The sequence below is a fragment of the Rhincodon typus genome, chromosome 48 (genome assembly GCF_021869965.1).
Source record: "Rhincodon typus isolate 14 chromosome 48, sRhiTyp1.1, whole genome shotgun sequence".
In the NCBI taxonomy this organism is placed as follows: Eukaryota; Metazoa; Chordata; class Chondrichthyes; order Orectolobiformes; family Rhincodontidae; genus Rhincodon; species Rhincodon typus.
Window position 1 is genome coordinate 765,128 of NC_063379.1, and position 7,310 is coordinate 772,437.

The 7,310-nt window shown below is 42.8% G+C and overlaps 1 long non-coding RNA gene across 1 annotated transcript; it reads right to left on the bottom strand.

The window, feature by feature from the left end:
- Positions 1-2,366: 2,366 nt before the first annotated feature.
- On the bottom strand, positions 2,367-3,249 carry LOC125488037. Its single transcript, XR_007266197.1, has 2 exons — positions 3,007-3,249; positions 2,367-2,665 (listed from the first exon to the last, which is right to left on the bottom strand). It is a non-coding gene; the product is annotated as an uncharacterized LOC125488037 (long non-coding RNA).
- Positions 3,250-7,310: the final 4,061 nt, after the last annotated feature.

Genomic DNA, 7,310 nt, shown 5'->3' on the forward strand with positions numbered 1-7,310 from the left:
TTGTCGAACGCCTTACTGAAGTCCGTATAGATCACGTCAAATGCTCTGGCCTCAGCAATCCTCTTCATTACGTCTTCAAAAACCTCAATCAGGTTGATGAGACATAATTTCCCATGCACAAAGCCAGGTTGATTATCCCTAATCAGTCCTCGCCTTTCCAAATATATGTAAATCCTGTCTATCAAATTCATCAAATCAGTTGAACCTCTTATAAATGTTGATGGACTGTATGCACTGTTCAATAATCCACCTGCTGAGAATTGTGGAACATAACATCAATTTGGTGTTCACATGTCTGTGTACTTCTGTTCATTCAGGAAGCATGGGATTAACATCCAAATCGTGTCACATTTTCATTCTACAGCCCACTGTAACTCTGATTTGTCTGCTGTCAGCTTAGAAGCTCAAGTACACTTCGCATTTTTTTTAGCCCTTTGTAATCTGGTGGAATGATATTCGGTACAAGAAGTTTATCGCGTCACATTATTAGAGCAGCCGGTGCTGGTAATCTTCCACAGTATAACAGAGCCACTGGGAGCTCTTGTGGGGCAGTAGTAGTGTCGCTACCTCAGATTTCTGCAGGTTTCTTGGAATTATGAGCAACAACACTGAAACGTAGTTTCCCAGAACCTAAGCTGTGTCTAATAGATAAGGAAAGCATCTATTTAAAAACAAACAGCAACAATAAAAATAAACAAATATGCCAACAGAATGAAATGTGTCACTTCCTTGCTTTTATACTCTATGCCACTATTTATAAATCCAAGGACTACCGAAGAAGCAACCATCAATTGTTGTGGAAGTCAGCTTGGATCCACAGGTTAAGGGCAAATTTGTGCCACAGAAATACATTCAGCTACTTTGAAAGTAATTAATGTGACTGTCCATGATGAAGCACTCAAAGTTTAAGTGTAAATGTCAGGAATTATTAAATCAAAGAAGTATTTTGATGCCTCATGTATGTGTAGCTATATCACTGCTATCAATACATTGGTCTTTGAGTCATTGTACAACTATTACCAGGGAACCACAGTCAGATATCTCTTGTAGGACAATAGTAGCGGACCAGCACGGTTCTCTGTCGTCTATCCACAGGGCACCAGCACTAATCAGCTCATATTACAACATTTCGTGTTAATGAGCTTGTTCTCCTCATATCCAAGAAATGCAGTCACATCTACTGATAGCGTAGGAAGTTGCTAGCACTAACTGAGAATGGTAACCTTCAATAATTGTGTTGCACCAGTAGAATGGAATTAGCAATGTCAGATGTGATTTATACCAGCAGTGGGACAACAGCAGAATGCTTAGATCTAACATGAGTTCAAATGCCACTTGTACTGGAGGGATACTCTGATCCCTATTGCAAGTATAAATTGCTGAGAGCCTGACTTGGTCAGCTCAAGTTTAAGTGTAGCATATTACTAAGTAGAGGACCTCAGTCATCATTTGTTTTGTGCGATTGGGTTAGTGAGGCATTTGGTAGGATTTACATCACTGACTCGTCTGAAACTGTCACCTCACGTAGAATGTGGGTCTCCAGGTTGTAATGATTAGGCTCGACTTAGCTGTTGTCAAGAGTCCTATAGGGACAGGTTTAGCCACAGCGCAGGGTGATTTAATGTTCTGTATAAACACTGTTTTAATATTGCCTTCTACAGACAGATATATTAAATATAACAACTTAAGTCCACGTGTTGCATAATCATATCATCTACTTTTAGATTATATATCTAATTTTAAATGATCAACTCTCTGAAGGATTGAAACATCTATAATACAGGTTTCTCCATCGTCCCATTCATGCATCAACAAGTGTAATAGAGCTAAAAAAGAATTATGCTCTCCTGAAAATAGGACAGCTAGTTATTCTATTGATACAAACAATTTACTACCCAATTCTCACTACCTTTGCTAGTACTAGTGAATATTTCCAATTTATTGTTGTTAGTATCCATTTAACGTTTATGAATAGATACTTTTAACAAGATATTTGCATAATTGCGTTTCTCTATTTTTTAAAAACAGCCAACTTGATGATAGTTGTAGTTCTTTCCAAGGGAATCTGTGGCCTTTCCAAGTATATCTCATGGCCTTGGTGGCCATGGCAACAGCAGATCTATTGGTGATGCTCATCAATGGGATGTTATATCATATATTCAGTTTTCATTTTCCGTTTTCAATATTGGCCCTCACTAACATTTATAAGTTAATTTTCTATTTAACCACTGGCATTATCGATTTGTCCATTTGGACTCCTGCCAGCTTCTCATTTAACAGGTTTGTAATTATCTTCTTAAAAAGTTTAGAACAAGCCATTGCACTAGGAGAACTTCAATCACCATTATAACAACACTCTGTCATGATTGGGTTAAAGAAAATTTTATTTTCACTTTGCATTTGAAGCTCATCAAAAAGGTGCACTGGGGTTACAGCACAAGTGAAGGCTTCTATTTCTTACCAGCAGGGGCAGCCTTCACCTGGTTTCATGTTGCCTGAGCTATTTGGCTTCACCTTACATTCACAACACTGTTTAACTCTGACAATCAAACATATCCTGGTCGGCAGGAAAGTCCGGCAGCAGTAGACTGAGGGGTACGCATGGGAAGAATCATCAAGACCCAGAGATGGAGAAACAAGAAAGTTCCATTGGGTCTGGCAGCATCTGTGAAGGAGAAAACAAGAGTTAACGTTTCGGGTCCAGTGGCCCTTCTTCAGAACCGATGGTAGTGGGAAAAAAAAAGTCGGTTTGTATACAGAAATTAGGGAGAGGGGTGTGGTAGTGAGTAAACGCTAGGATAAAAAATGGAGCACGAAGGGAAAGAAGAGCAGTTGAATAGACAAAGGTGTTTGTAACGATCTGGCTAGGAGGGTGAATAGTTGTTAAAGGGGACTGTTAGTGACTAACAATAGTTAGTGTGTAATGGGAGGCTTTGTGATAACAAGGCTTGGTGGTTGGGGTAGGGATTAGGACATGGGAGAGTTTAGGCCCGAAAATTACTGAACTCTATATTGCACGTGGAGGGCTGCGGGGTCCACAAGCGGAAAACTGTCTGACAGTTCGGTCAGAGATAGTAGGAACTGCAGATGCTGGAGAATCCGAGACAACAAGGTGCAGGGCTGGATGAACACGGCAGGCCAAGCAGCATCATAGGAGCAGAGAGGCTGACGTTTCGGGCCTAGACCCTTCATCAGAAAAGGGGGAGGGGAAAGGGGTTTTGAAATAAACAGGGAGAGAGTGGGAGGCGGATAGAAGAGGGATAGAGGAGAGGATAGGTGGAGAGGAAACAAACAGGCAGTTCGGTCTACCAATCGGTGCAGAGCAGCCCGCTCCCTTGGCGGTGACGCAGGTCACATGTGCAGTGAGAGAGGGGCCCATTTCCGAATGGCCCTGAGGCCTGGATCCTCGGCCTTCCCCCCCATCAAAGACTGCGCGTGCGCACAGACACGAGAAGGTGTTTATTTCCACTTAGCATACATAGCCGACCTAGACCGAAGGGATTGTTTCTTGCTCTGCCGGTGGTACCAGCCTTGGGTCTGTGACAAGCTCAATCTTTATTCTCTCTCGCTCTCTTTTCCCTCAAGGAGCCGCGCTCGGTCCCCACCGACCGTGAATAACGTCACTGAAGGCACTTCTTCGCCAATGTTCAACACCGCGCAGACGCATTTGCTTCTACCTCCCGTGCCCGACACTGCGCAGACGCATTGGAAATAAAACCCGGCCCGTCCCCCGCATGCGCGTCGAAATTCTGCCGCTTTCTGCTCTCGCGCAGGCGTTTTAACACTGTTAGCCTGAAGAAGGGTCGAGGCTCGAAAAGTCCGCCTTCCTGCTCCTCTGATGCTGCTTGTCCTGCTGTGTTCATCCAGCTCTACACCTTGTTATCTCAGATTCTCCAGCACCTGCAGTTCCTACTAAGCCCGTGACTCTCGTTTTTGTTTTAAATTCATGAATGGCATGACGGTGTCTCTGGCTAGGCAGCATTTATTGTCTATCCCTAATTGTCCAGAAGGACACATTGCTGTTGGTCTGGAGTCATATATATAGGCCAGACCAGGAAAGGATGGCAGTTTCCTCCCCTGAAGGGCATTAGTGAACCAGATGGGTATTTTCCTTGTAATCGACAGCGGATTCATGTCTTCATTAGATTCTTAATTCCAGATATTTATTGAATTGAAATTCCAAAATCTGCTTTGGCGGAATTCAAACCCAGGTCCCCAGAACACTACCTCGATCTCTGGATTAAAAGTCCAGCGATAATATCACTAGGCCATCACCTCCCCATCAAGTGGTCTGCTCAAGTTGTTTACATTTGTATTTTTCTTTATATTTCATTTGAAGTATTTCCATGTTAAAATTCATCACGTTCTATTAACCCCAGCGTCTGAATAATGTTGACTCAGATTTATGCTGCTTAGTTTGTTTCCATACTCTCTTTCCCCACCAGCAGGTCGACACCACACAATATCATTTAATGAACTCACTCCACAAAGCATAGGAGCAGATGAGGCCCATCAAGTCTGTTCTGCCATTCAATCATGGCTGTATGTTAGTGTCGAGAGAGGGGCTTCATGACTTTTCAACCTGTGTAATCCTTTTTGGGTTCCTCAATAATTTCTGGGTTGACAATTTCACGTTCAACTTCCACTTTCCTTTTCTAGACCGCTGGTCGTCCTGTAGGTGGCAGTTGGCCAGCAGCAGGTGGTGGTCAGAGAAGAATAGTGACTTAATGCCAGTGGATCAGACCAAGAAAATGTGGGATGCAAACAGGAAATCCACTCTTGAATGGACAGACCCATCTGGTCGTGGCCAGATGTATCTACACTGTGCTCCATCTGCAGGTGTGCAGTAAACATTGTGCAGTTTGCTGATTTAATCGTATCCATCTGGAATCTGGAGCCACTGCAGATTGTATATCCACATCAATGATGTAGTTGAACGCTCCGGCCAGAATGACTAGCCTGGACATTACCAGCAGCAGTGGGATTTGTTGCAGAATGGCCAGCCGCTCGCTCTTACCACCGAAGCATACGTGTGGATTAGTCTTAGGGGAGCATTTCTATACATAACTCCCGCTATGAGGAGGTGCCTGCCCAGCATCAGCTTAACCTCAGAAATTGTGAAGTTGCCTCCTCGCAGCAGAATACCCAAGGTGAAGGAATGGCAATTGTTTCCCCCTGGCCAGGTCAAAGGGCTGTGGGCCCATAAATTGGCCATTTCCTGTAGTGGCTGAGGCATGTTATTCCACACTTCAGCAGAAACAGGGCATCTGCTTTGACATTGACCCAGGTAAATTAAATGGAAACACAACGCATAGTAGATTTAATGCTATGCATGTTAATACTGGCAATTTTAACAGCCATTTTAAGAGTTTACAGAATTACACAATGTCCATTCATCCGCGGTCTTGTCACTGCATCCTTGTGGTGTCAACGAAATTTTGGATACTCTCTGCACTGAGGTAGCCATTCTGTTCCTCCCTGGAATATTACCCTGCGTTGGAAATGGTGTGGTATGCTCGGTGTGCTCTTCCTAGTGGTGAGGTGGTGGTGGCCCTGAAGCACGACTCCTGGAAGAGAGTGTACGGGGTAAGTGTGCCAAAGCAGAGGAGATCGAGCCCTTCTCGGAAGTGTGGTCCCAGCATGGCTATGCGTTTTGGAATGACTAATGTTTAAATGTTTTGTTTTATTTATTTATTTTTCTACTTAATAACAGTAAGGTCTGTAATGTTTAACTTTTAGCTTTCTTTCTTTCTATGCTAGACTAAGAATGACTGTAACTTTTAAGGCTGATCTTTATTTCTGTCTGCTTTGTTCTTAAGATTTTGCACCTAGGCACTAGTACCTAAGATGACACCGTGTCTAACAACATTGCACATTTTTTTGCTGCACTCCTGTAGTTGAGTACACGTGACAATAAAGTCTAAATCAAAGTATAAAATCCTTGATCTCCCCAGTAGTCAAGAACCCACCTATCTCTGTCTTAAATACGCTCATGACCTGGCCTCCACAGCCTTCTGCAACAATGAGTTCCACAGATTCACCACTCTCTGGGTGAAGAAATTCCTCCTCAACTAAGATCTGAAGGGTCATCCCTTCACTCTAAAGCTTTGCTCTTGGATTCTAGCCTTTCCTATTAGGGGAAACATCTTCTCCACATCTACTCTGTCCAGGCCTCTCAGTATTTTATAAGTTTCAATCCGATCCCACTTCATTCTTCTAAAGTCAAAATACAGATGCAGAGTCCTCAACTGCTCCTCAAATGACAAGCCCTTGATTACCGTGCCCATTTTTATGAACATCCATTGGTCCCCGTCTAATGCTAGCAATTCCTTCCTTAGATATGGGGCCCAAAACAGTTTACATTGCTCCATATGCAATCTGATCAGAGCTCTATATAGCTTCAGCATCCCTGCTCTTGTATTCGAGCCCAATGAATGCTAAGATTACATTTGCCTTCCTAACTTCCACATGAACCCATATATTAACCTCAGCGCATACTGAACTTGGAGCCCTTATACCCTTTGAGCTTTGGATTTCTGAAGCTTTTCCCCATATGCAGAATATCCAAGCGTCTGTTTTTCCCATCGAAGTGCACAACCTCACACTTTCCCACATATCTGCTGCAATATGCAGTGGAATTTCTTCAGCTGTCCCATTATCCGTGTTAATCTGTAGGATAAGTCTTACTGACTGTTTCTGTTCCTAATCTCTGAATTGTCCAAGTCCAGATTTTCCTCCTTTTTCTTTTATTTCCCTCAATTAACCGGTGTCAATATGTTTAACTCTCCAGTCACTGTTTTAAAGTCGCTTTCTTGTAGGAATAAGTGGCAATGCCTTGCTGATTTTAAAATTATTCCCTCATACGACTGACCATGTTAACTATTTCATGCCATGCTGTTTGTTAAGTAGATGGGTATAATTGAGACCTGTAATTCAGTGCAATATTTGCCCTCCTTTGAACTAGCCTCCTTTTTTCTGATTTCTAACATATTCTCGTACACTGTGCCATGAAATCTTGACTCTCGTGATTCCTGTTAAAGTTGCCCATGACTGATAGTATTCCTCAGTTGATACAAAATGACTGGGGAAGATTTTTAGCTGAAACAATAACTTCCACAATAAAAACCAAAAGAACTGCGGATGCTGTAAATCAGGAACAAAAACAAAGTTGCTGGAAAAGCTCAGCAGGTCTGGCAGCATCTGTGGAGGAGAAAACAGAGTTAACGTTTCAGGTCCGGTGACCCTTCCTCAGAAGGGTTTCCTCAGCCTGCTGTTTGAAGTCAAACTATAAGCTAGAGTAACTAAATACC